Source organism: Callorhinus ursinus, unplaced genomic scaffold (genome assembly GCF_003265705.2).
Source record: "Callorhinus ursinus isolate GAN/ISIS: 27379988/994484 unplaced genomic scaffold, GSC_fseal_2.0 scaffold3, whole genome shotgun sequence".
Lineage (NCBI taxonomy): Eukaryota > Metazoa > Chordata > Mammalia > Carnivora > Otariidae > Callorhinus > Callorhinus ursinus.
The window spans coordinates 45379699-45392094 of NW_027397065.1; positions in this window are offsets into that span (position 1 = coordinate 45379699).

The window sequence follows — 12396 nt, forward strand, 5'->3', positions numbered from 1 at the left end:
CCTAAGCAATATATCCAATGGTTACTGAAAATGTAACAGGGTCGTCTGCATGGGATGCCACATCTCTTAAGCACCATGCTGGTAAAGCTCTCCACTACTTTGTGGATTACCTCCATCCCCTTTTCATTCTTGGAGTATCTCTTCTTTTTTTCTTTTGCTTCACTCGTTCTGCTTCAAGGGCCATCCCCTCTCTCTGCCCTTCCTGACACCCCCCAAGTCTGCCAAGGAGTATAAGATCCAGGAAAACAAAAGTCAAGAATGTTCTGAGAGCAACTTCTGTTCTTAATTTTGCAACACAAACCTCCCCAGAAGTATGGGAGCACAAAGGTCCCGCTACCTGGTCTGGTAGTGTGCTGAGAAATATAGGAAGCACAAAACATAAACTGTATCTCCATACATCATCCTGCCACATCATGCCTTCCATTTACTTCCTTCCTGAAAAAGAGAGCCAGCAAAACAGCCAGGATGAGTCCTGTTCTCTTCCATGGCCAAAATACAGATTTCAAATTCAGGTGCTGCTTTTTAAAAGCTACATGAACCCACTAAAGAGATTTGGAACAATGTCTTAGGAGGAACTGGTGATGCTTCATTAGAGAACAGTAGCTGGAAGGCTACTCTGAAGAAGAGGGGTTAAGGGGATTTATGAGGAAAAACAGTCCCAGTAGGCAGAGTGACCAGAAGTCAGATCTATGACCATAAACTGAGGGAAACTTCTGGAGGGCAGGTGGAATGGTATGGGCTGCTTTGGAGGTCATTAGTTTTCCCCCAAATCAGGATACTTAACCAGAGACTGAAAGATGTGTTTGTCATTGTAATGTAAAGGGGATGTTTAAATATTATTTGGGGTCCTTGATCTGTGTTGAGGGTAATCAGCTGTGCTTATGTAGGCTGTGGTAGATCGATCTCAGGTATCACTACATAGCAAATACCAAAGAGGCTAAACTATTCATCTTCATAAACTCTCTCTCTATGTATTGGTGCTATCCCTCTTTCTGTGAAGAAGCCTTATGTCCTGAGAGAAGCTTAGACTTCCACAATCTGCGTTCTTGAGTGACTAACAGGACCCCCCTGAAGCAAAGAGTCTTGGAAATGCAGACCAGGCTGGCCTCTAGATAATTCTGAGTGCTTCTGGCAGAGTGACAGGCTGCTCAGCACAAGCAGGAAAGCCTAAAAGACCCAAATAGGCTCTAGCAAGAGGGCCTTGTGTAATCCAGGGGCCAAGGAAGGGGAGAAATTGAAAACCTCATAGCAGACACTGTTCTTGTCATGGATAGAATTGCCAGGAGGGGCCGTAGAAGACGGTCTCTTTCTAAAGTCTTCACGTCACTTGCAGGGAAAGTGAGACACAGAAATGGCAGAGAACTTGCCTGACATCAAACTGAATTAGTAATTACACCTGCAACAGAACCTTCATTGCAGACTTCCTACTCCTTCTGCCCCTTGGCATGGGGTGAACTAGGGATGCCATGCTTTTCGGCCGGAGTATCTTCCCAAAGCATCAGTGCCATGCCAAAATTTGAGAAAATAATAAATTTTGAATATTCTGCAAGCCTAGGCTGAAAAGGAAGGCTTTTTTTTTTTTTTTTTTTTTTTTTTTTTGCTGCTCTGTATTCAATGCAGCAAGTATTTCTCAGGACTGCTCCTTAACATTAGTGCAACTGAAATTATATGTGCATATGAATAACCTGGGGATCTTGTTAAAAGATTCTGGCAGATTCTGAAGTTGTGGGCTAGGGCCCATGATTCTGCTTTTTTAACAAGCTCTCAGGGGCTGCCATGGCTTGTACTTGCCTTGCTGGTATAGCAAGTAACCAGGGCTCAGCCTTCAGCCCCTCCCAGGACTCCTTCTAGTACCACCTTCCGCCTCTCAATGACCTGCACATGGTGGGCTCACCTGAGGGCCTCACAGATCTCCCGTGAACTCAATATAAGGCATAATGAGGCAGGGCAGGCGTTTCCAGACCAATTCCGTTCCTGTGCAGAGAAAGCGGCTGAGGTCAGAGTTTGGCAACCCATCCTATTTTGGTGGAGATTGCAAAGAGGCTCTTCCGAAGGTTATTCAACAGCAGGCACCATTGCGATTGGTTCCTACTGCATTTCATTCTAAAATCTCCCAGACACTGTGGCTTCATGTTTGTTGAATGGAATTAGGGTAAATTCTCAGAGGCTCTGGGGGGCTTTCTCACTGTTCTACAAAATCAAATTGAGTACATCAGACCTCCACGCTATTAATACTTGCTTTTCCTCTTTTGGCCCCCTTCCACCCTACCAGGAAAACCTATTTGGAGCTTACAGAAGTTCATTCTGAGAATTTCGTTACCATTGTGCCATTCGTAATTCACTACTTAACCTCCGTGGATGGCAGGAAGTACAATTTTGAATAGTCCCACTGGAATAAAATCACAGGGTTAATAATCTCTGCTCTTTGTGGGTAATTGGAAGAATGGTATCCTGGTAACAAGACATTAACAGAAAACTTGTTTTTAGTAATTTCCATAGGATAGAGGAAGTCAAGTAATGACTAGAATCATTCATTTCCTTGTAAGTTTTGTTTTCCCCTGACTCCCCCACCACTGGGACAAACCTGTGGGTGCTACATTCTGAGAGTGACTGCTTGTAACTCAAAAACAGTGTTCTACCGGAGCGATTTGATACAAGTACCCAGAGCCTCTTTCCTGGCTCCAATGGTGGTAAAGCACACTATTAGCATTTTTCTTCATTTAACTGAGTGTGGGGATTGTTCCCTATCAGTGTTAGGTAGATAAGCTTCGCTAGATTTTTAAGTGTTCAACGGCACTCGACTGCATGGAGATCCATAATTTATTAACCAATCCCAAAGTTGCTGGGCACTTAGAATGTTTTCCATTATTTTTAACTTGCAGTTTTACTAAGTACAGTGGGACAAAGGGAAGAAAGCTCACGGTTGCCTGCAGCCAGATGAATGAGTGAAACAGGCCTGAATGTTGGAGTCTACTTGAATCTTTTTAAGAATCCTTCCTGAGAGGAAGACCTTTCTCCCTGATGGGGGGTCATGAAGATGCGGGAGAAGGGGGGCTATTATCAAGACAGAGGAATGAGACACTAGTGTTCAAGTTCTCGGAGATGGGCTGAAAGGGAGCGGCTGAATTACAACCCTCTCTCAGGGTCAGGGCGAGCTGGCCCCTTGGTCCAGCTGGAGCAATTATGAGCTAACAATATCCTACCTCCCCCCTCCCCGGAAAGAGGCGCTAGGTTATTGGATTAACCTAGCAACTGGCCGGGCACTGTCGCTGAGGAACCCAAGTACACGGGGCAAGGGTTTACCAAGTGGGGGAGGCATATGTGAAGCCATTTCCAGGCCTGGCTGACAGACGGAGCAGGGCTCCTCCCGAGATCTCTTTGTGCTTTCTGGCTTTTGCAGCAGGTGGCATATGTTTAGTTGTATAGACAGATTTGCTGTGTCAGTACCTCACATACAGTTACAGGGGTCCAGTGCCTGGCAGGAACTCCATGAATTTTAGCTAGTTCTGATTCTCTGGTTCTGTATTTCCGATAACTTGTTCCCCCATTTTCACCATCACGGCCTGTTGTTCCAAACAGTTCTGGTCCAAATGCCATTCATGGAAGCCAGCATGTTCCAAAGCAAGCCTCTTGTCTTGGTGCTGCTTCCAGAGCTTCCTGGGGTCCATTCTCTCCTATGCCTGCTGCCTTGTCTGCTTCAGGCTCCCTGCTGTCTGCACTGTCCTGTAGCTTCCTAACTGGTTCCTCTGTCTATGGTGTTTGTCCTGTGTCAATTCATCAAGGACCAGCTCTTCCAGGGAGCTTTCTAAATCACAGTTCCAATCAAGGCCTTCCTTTTCTTCAAATCTTTGGCACACCTTGCCCAGAAGATGGTCCACCCTGCCCCCCACCTGCCTTTCCAGGTGTAGCTCCTACCATTTCCTAGGAGTGCCCTCTGTTCTGCGAAAATGGTCAGAGTAGAGGCTAGAATCCCCTATCCTCATCACTGCCTCTCTAGTTGATGTGACTGCTTTTTATCCTGTAAGACAAACAATTTCAGAAACAAGCTTCACATCTTTAATAAACCAGAATGTGTGGGGATTGGCATTTTCTGGGTGAACTGCATTTCCTGCAACATTAAAAGTTTCTTTTTTCCTTGGCCCATCCTCAAATCACAGCTAACTCTCCTGGATTTTGTTGTTAAAACTATTTCCAAATATTTCTAATCTTAGTAGCTGCTAAGATGACAGAAACGTTTATTAGGGTAACATTCTGAACCTCACTAATTGAAGACTCTAGGTTGAGGGGGACAAAAAGTTGAAGCAATTAGATTCGAAGTGACCTGGCCACCTTGAAAGTTTCTTTTTAGATCAGTTACTCAAGATGGTCTCCTGCATCCCCAATCCCCCCACCCCGTTTGGCTCCCTCTCTGAATAAAGAAGAGCCGTTTCTAAGACTTGGAGCATAGGAGCCACAGGAAACCCTGAATTCATGTAGCCATCACCCACTTCTGTGGAAGTGAGAGAGAGGATTTTTGAGCTAATACTTGAAAACCAAAAGCATTCCCGCATTTGTGCCTGTTTTGAACATTAGAGGCCATCTGATGCAAAAACGAAAAAACCACAAAAAGACAGGAGGTGCTCACATGTATGCAGTCCACCCCAGAAGTGCCCTCTCGCAGACACTATTTGTTGCACTTCTGTGATTTTTCAAGGCAAACCAGAGCTGAACAGTAAAAGTGGTAAAACCAGGTTTACTCAGGAACTATTGCAACAGGGAACAGAGACCTCAGTACAGAAATGGGCTCAAATCCAAATAGAACATGAACTAAAGCATCTGCCTTCGGCTCAGGTCATGATCGAGGGTCCTGGGATCGAGTCCCCACATTGTGCTCCCTCCTCAGTGGGAGCCTGCTTCTCTCCCTCTGCTCCTCTCTTCTCCTCTGCTCTCTCTCTCTCTCTGCTGCTCTCTCTCTCTCTCTCAAATAAATAAAATCTTGAAAACAAAAACATGAGCCAGTGGGGATTTAGAGCCAAGGAGCAGGGTAGGGGTCAGTGGATGGGAAATTAACTATTTGGAAATTTCAGGCTGAGTCAATGTCACAGGAGGCTTGCTGAAGGCCGGCCAGAGTGATCAGGTATCACACGGGGAACAGGAGGGATGAGGAATTTGATCAGATGATCAGCTCTCTTCTGAGGGTAGGGGATTCTTGCACTTGAAAACAAGGCCCAAGGATGAGGCCTAATCAAAAAGGGCTCCAAGAAGTCTAACCTTTGGTTAAGGAGAGAATCTTTGTTAGGTTCTTGCCTTTTTCATCTATAATGTTTTTGATGACCACTCTTCCAAAACATCTACTCTGCCCTTGAGATTTATTTAAACAATCCTCCCACTTTGTGTATAAATATAAATATAAATCATAAATAAAAATATACATAGATAAATAAAAGTTTGGTCCTCAGGCACAAGGCATGCTTTCCCTGGGCACCTTTACTCATGAATATTGGTTTCCAGGAGAATACAAAAAAGGATTTTCTATTGCTTGAGGATTTTGACTATTTAGGGTCAGAGGGCTTGAGATACTTTATTGACCAAAGAATATTGGAGCCAAAATGATCAATGTTTAATCACTTCAGCTTTGAAAACCCTGCTGTCCACATTTTGACAAGATTTTCAAAATACCATCTACTGCTTCTTTACCATCTGTAGTTTCAGGCAAGACAACAACCTTCTCCCTGATTATTTCTGGATTGGGACCTCTTGAGGATGAAGCTGAGATCTCAGGAGGAGAAGAATGAAAAAGTGGCAAGGAGCAAGGTGCAGGGCTGTGTTTAAGCAAACCAAATCTATGCCGGTAGAATATTTACAAATACCTTGTACTGAGAGCTCCTCATCCCTGGAGGGCAAATAATTGAGTTGAAGATCTGTCTACGTGGTTTTTGTCTGATGCCATTATTTTGATTCGCTTCCGAGTTAAATTCCCCCCACTTTCAGAAACTTTTACTTTGCAAATATGCCCCACAGGAAAGACTTGAAGGTGAGTTGGGGTGTGGGGAGGGGAATTAGGCATTTCTGTACCGCATAACTTTACCAACTATAATGCCAGATTTATTACTCCATTGTTTCCAGGCATTTCTTTTGGGTTTTACATTTTCCCATTGGGGTAACTGATATTTATATACAAAGTAATTTAAAATAGTTATGACTAGCTTTAAGGCATGCCAGATAATTGCATTTTGGGGGGTCTTTTTTTCCCCCCTCTCTGTCACAAATGTAGGTTTTTTTCCCCTTGCTAACAGTATTTCTCTATGCCTTTTCCTTGTTTGCAACAAATATTTGTTGAAGAATGGATTTGGATAAACACTCCGGATAGCACTCAGCTTTACAAAGGGACGGGAGATTAAGACGGCATCCTTGTGCTGAGCTGCCAGCATTTTTATAGGACTCAGCTAGTTTCTCTGGTTTCCCTGAAAGATAATTGTCAAAAATAAAAAAAGGGACTTTTGGAGCTTGTATTTCAAAATTGATCCTCTTTTAGTGGTGGGGGGAGAGAGAAGGGCAAAATTTTAGTTTTAAATGGCCTATGTGGTATGCAGGAACATTTGGACAGCAAAACTGTAATTGGATATTGTAGAGAAATAAAATGGTAATTGACTCCTAATGAGTTTCTAATAACACTGTTAAAAACGGAAAGGAAAACTGCCACTACCACATTTTTTTGAGGCTTGCATGCACACACACACACACACACACACACACACACACACACACATACACATTTCATTTTCCCCTGACGGTTATTAGCTATAAATTGGTATTCCCGTGACATTATATTTACTGCTTTAAATGCTTACAAACTTGGGACCTTCGCTTTGTTCTTGTGTTAAACTTTTGTGTCCATCTATTTGCTGTCTTCAAATTTCTTGTGCAGAAAAAAAAAGAAGACTGTATTATAAGAGAAAGGTGCTATTAAAATGCGACTCCAGACCTCTTGGTCTACCAAACTCCAAAAAAGTGACCAGGCGTTGCTCGATCATTGATCATATGAGCTTGTCTGAAGCACATCTTGGAGGAGGCAAATGCATTAAAAGAGGCTCATGAATTGCTCTGCAAATACCATGAAAACCTAGAGTCCCGGGGCTCTGTCCTTTTTCACCTTCCTACAATATTGATGGATCTGGCATGCCTGAGCATGAGGAGGCACCTGAGACCAAGGATATGTGCGCAGGCTTTTCCATCCTTGTTGCCAGCGACTCTATTGTAGCAAGACAGGGCAGTGCAAATACCAGGGACCATAATAATGTAACTCTTTCTTTTCCTGTTTATCTCCTCTAGCACTTAGTGACAGGCTGGAATTTGGGGCTGTAATGGACAGGAGAGGAGCTGATTTTCCCCTAACCCCTGATGATTGCTAGAAACTTAGACCCATCCCCCCTCTAAGTATCCTAGACCACTTGTGGAATCACTTGCTAGGAGCAACTGATGAGCAGACCTAAACATTGACCAAACAGTGCTCCAAATGTCCAGGAATGTTAGGATTTTATGGACAAAGTAGCTTCCTCAGTTGCTGAATATCTTTTGATCACTGCCTTCTGGGTGAATGCCCACCAGTTCCTCTCTCTACTTCTTGAGGGAAATGGGCAAGAATTAGAAGGCTGCTTTTGGATCCCGATAGGCTATTTCTTAGCTACTAACAAATACAAGTATGATGAGCTACATATGGTAATGAAGACCCTCATGAATATGAAAAAACTTGCTAAACTACAGTATAAGAATGTATCAAGTGCAATCAAAGTATAATTGGAAGGTAATGGTTGGTATTGGTATTAGTATTAATAGGTTGGTAAGTTTTATAATATCAGCTGTAGAATTGGAACCCACAGCTATCAGAGATGGGTTAAGGTAGTATAAGGATTATTGGGATTGGATGTCAAAATATGTGGCTTCAGATTCATTCCTTAGCCCTATCTCACATGTGCGATCTTGGGAAACCAAGTCACATCTTTGGACCCCAGTTTGCTCATTTGTAGAAGGATCTACCCACTTCGGGCTATTGGAAATGATTAGGACTGTCCAAATGATTTTGGACTGTGTGTCACGATGATAGGGGACTGTACTACTGGCATTTAGCTGGGAGGGTACATGTCTTATAATTCAGGGGACCTTGAAGCACAAAGAAAAATCTCATTTAAAATGTTAATGGTGCCTAGTTGAGAAACACTGTGATGATTGTGACCTGTATTACAGCCAGGCTAGTCCAGGACTAACAGAACTTATGAGAAATGCAGCTAAGGACAGAAAAAAGAAACCATTGCCAGACAGCGTCTTGATCTTTTTTTTTTTTTTTAATAAGGTGCCTTTGTAGGAAACAAGAAAACCAACATTTTCAGCCAGCTCTAGAATTCCTCATAGGTCATGCTGGCCTCTAAGACTTTTGTAAATCTTCTTTTTATACTTTTTTGATTCATTTTTCAAGAAGCTCTTGGGGTATTTCAGGAGACACATATTGTAACCACAGTCAAAAACAAAGTATTCCCATTTCCCTTAGCCTGTCCCTGTCTGGTGTGTGGAAGCTGCCCAATCCGGGCTGAATGAGAAGTCCAGTGTAAATAGCAAACTCCTGCTTCTACATGTGGCTCAGAGATTAGATTTTCTAGAACAAAATCAAATAATGCTCTGTGAAAACAGTCACCTTGGTCCCAAAGTGATGGGATAAAAATGCACTTTTTTCCTGGAGGAATTGGACAGACCTAAGCTTAGGAATCAGCATGGAGATGGTTGTTCAGAAAGGCCAGTTTCTTCATTTTATAGGCGGAAAAACTTGAGGGTATCAGGAACTTATCTGAGATCACACAGCAAGTTCATGGCCAAACCAGCCTCAGAGGTAATGAAAGGTAGAGTATCCTGGTTTTGTACTAGACTTTCCCTAGGTTTATTCTTAGTGAAGTGTGATTGTAGGTGAAGCCTTCACAGCCAAGATCAAAGTTTAAAAGGCCTATGTGCCCGCCAACCAGCCAGCATTTAGCATACTAGCAATTTGCATTTCCCTGGCACCAGGAGGAGGGTTATAGAGCGATCAAATGGCCCTGACTTGGTCGTCTTTTGGCAGAGTTGATGAAGGCTATTATAATGGCCAGGATTTCTGTTGTAAATGGCAGAAACTCGATCAACTTAAATAGTCCAGATTTATTGGCTTGTGTCCTTAGTAAGAATGAGAGGTCCTGTGAGATGCAGGGCGCAGGGAAAACCATCAGGACTACCACTTGCTTCTCTCACCATTACCTATCCCCTTACTGAAGGTGGGTCAGGTGTGTGTATCCGAACATGCCCATTTGGCAGGGGTGTTGGCAATCCTAGGCTTAGAAGCTTTTAGTACCATCAAAGCAAAGACAAGAGATGATCATTTTCACTGGTTCCAGCAGATGCCCCTGGAGGAAAGGTTCTGTTAGGGTCATGTCCTTTCTCTGAACCAACTTCAGTCACCTTGGAACTAGGGTTCTCTCATTGGGTTAAAAGCTTGAGTGGCACCTCAGAGGTTAGAGGACAAGGTGGGGATAGTTCATGTTTTCATAACCATGGGGAAAATGCTTTGAACCTCTAAAACCATAAGTATATACAGCATAATCAAGGGCTAAGTACATAACATAGGAGAAAGTTATGCCGGGGGCTCAAAAACAGAGAAGGTATAAGTCAGGGAAAGCTTTATGGACGGTCTAGGACTTGAACCAACCTTGAAGCTTCAGAAGGGAACAGTGGAGGCACTGGAAGAATAGGATTATGCAAGGGTAAGTAAGGGGGTGGATCTGATGGGATGGACAGTTATCAAAGAAGATACCTGGTCTGGAACAGTATTTATATTTCCAGGGTCCTGTCTTTCCCCTGAGAACACAAGAGATGTTCAATAATAGTTGGATAAAAGTGGATTGGCCATTATCATATTGTACTAGGGCTAGTGACACAACCTTCAAACTCAGGAGACTGCACATTTTTCCTGTAAAGGGCCAAATAGCCTCTGCCTCAACCACTGAACTCTGCTGTTGTAGTGTGAGAACAGCCACAGACTATACAGGAAGAAATGAGTGTGTAGTGTTGCAATAAAACTTTATGTACAAAAAAGGCAGTGCAGTCCACCAGATTGGGCTCACAGACTGCCATTAGATGATCCCTGTTCTCCCTCCTCCACTCCTACCAATCTCCAAGCCAATTCTTCACATTAGCTGCCAGAGTGATCTTTTTCAAGGTATACTCAGAACAGGTTAGTCCTTTATAACTACGATGTGTAGTGGCTGCCATATTTGTTTTGGATAAAAAGCCAACCCTTTCCCATGTGTCCAAAGCGATGCCTGGTCTGGCCCCTGACTATTTCTTGAACCACATCTCTGCTCCTCTTCTCAAGGATGTATGCCAGCCACTCTGGTCTTCTGTCCCTGGGACTTACACAGTACAGTCTGCTTCAGGGCATGTACATATCCAGTGACCTCACTATGGATTGTACTTCTCTTGTTCCTTTTCCTTTGGTTCTTGGCCTCTATGAAGAAGTTCAATTTAGCTATCTGTAATCACCTTGTTTGAATTGGGCAAAGCCCCCTCATCATTGTCCATCTCAACACTACATGCTTGTTCATCAGAATACTTATCACAGTGTGTAACTATTCACTCATTTGTTTACTTCTTGTCTAGTCTTCCACTAAACTGGAAGCTCAGAGTTAGGCACCACATCTATTCTCTTCAACCTTATATCCTCAGGACCTGGAGAAGTACCAGGTATACAGTAGAACTCTATAAATGCCTTTAGATGATTTAATTGGCAGCCTCCTGATCGTTCAGAGTTTTGTTCCTTACCTTAATCTCACTCAACTTCAGATTCAAATTATGAGCTGTTTATATCCCCCAAACCAGGCTGTCCAGAGCTTCTAATTCTCATGCCAGCTGGTCTTGTCTCTCAGCAATTTGGGTTTATTTTCAAAAGTATGATACATTTCAAATGCATAGAGCCATGTGCCTACCACCCAGATGCTAATATTTCCATGTTTCAGACTCTTTCTGTATTATCAACATTTTAAGTTAATTTAAAAAATTGTAAACACTTCTAAATTAAATACAAAATTTTTAAAAACAACTTTTTCCCTCAGACTTTGTTTCCTGAAGTGAGGACTGTTTCTGAGAAAATCCTGGGTAAGCAAGGACCACATCTTTTTTAGCACGTTTCCTGGGCCAGTGTGTACTCTCTTCTCTCTTAGCATAATAACATTACTTTCTGCCCACTTCCCCAAAAAGAATATGAAGCCAGATCATAATAACAAGGCACAGTTAACTCATTTTTGGATAGTGTTGGATTTTATTGTCAGGGCAAAGCTGCTTGCCAAAATTCTAAGCTAAGGAAATCAATTGAAATCAAACATAAAATTTAACCAAGTCTTCTTACAGGCAAGGTAGAAACACTAGGGCTGTCTTCCAGTGGTCTCACGATGCCACAGCGACTAGTCAGAAGACAAACTGTTTCCTTCTTTAGTGTAAAAGACAACATCAGTCTGTCCATCTCCCGTGTTTACTCAGAGTTCTCTCCACCCTCTGCACGCCCACCCCTCTCCCTCCTTGTTTCTCTCCTTCCTCCTTTTCTTGACACTGACCTCCGTGGGGACTGTCTGGCTAAAGCCCTCAGATCGGCTTCTGCACCTTCATCAGCTCTGGGGTGAGGAAGAGAAAAAGCCTGACGTTGCGGGACGGTTACTATAAGGTGCTTCATGTTACTGCAGGAGGTATTTTTCAGACATTAAATCCTTAAAACCCACAAAGCCTGCCTGATCCACAAGAGGTCAATATTTAATATTCTCCTCATTTTAGCAGATGGCAGAATAAACTGCAGAGCAGCTGTGACACTCATTTCTTCAGAGCTGCCATCAGAGATTTTGATAAACTCAGCCTGTCAGTCTTAAGGTGGCTGCTTGTGAAATAAATGCTCTTTTGTGTGTGAGGGGGAGAAAACCCTCCCATCAGAGGGAGTCTAACAGAGGACCTCCGGACAACACACTTGCGATGAGCTCCGCTCAAATCCCACCACTGCCAGTTACACCTGCTGTGTGATTCTGGGCAAGTTACTTAACCTCTCTGTGCTTCCGTTTCCTCTCCTGTATAATAGGAATATTAAGAGCATCCCCTATTGGGGCTACTATGAGAACTAAGCAGACGGAACTGCTCAGCACAGTGCCTGGCATATGTAAATCCTTGATAAATGTTAGCTGTAACTTTAAACCCCTGGAAGGGAAGCTGCTCCCCTAAGAGCCCTGACTCCCATTTGTCCCTACTGCCCACCACTTGTATCCCTGAGACATTTTCACAGAATGCCTAGGACTTTGTAGAGCACATGGTGGACACACTGGACTTGCTAGTTTTCCCCTGGGGTTTTGGATTTCGTGGTCT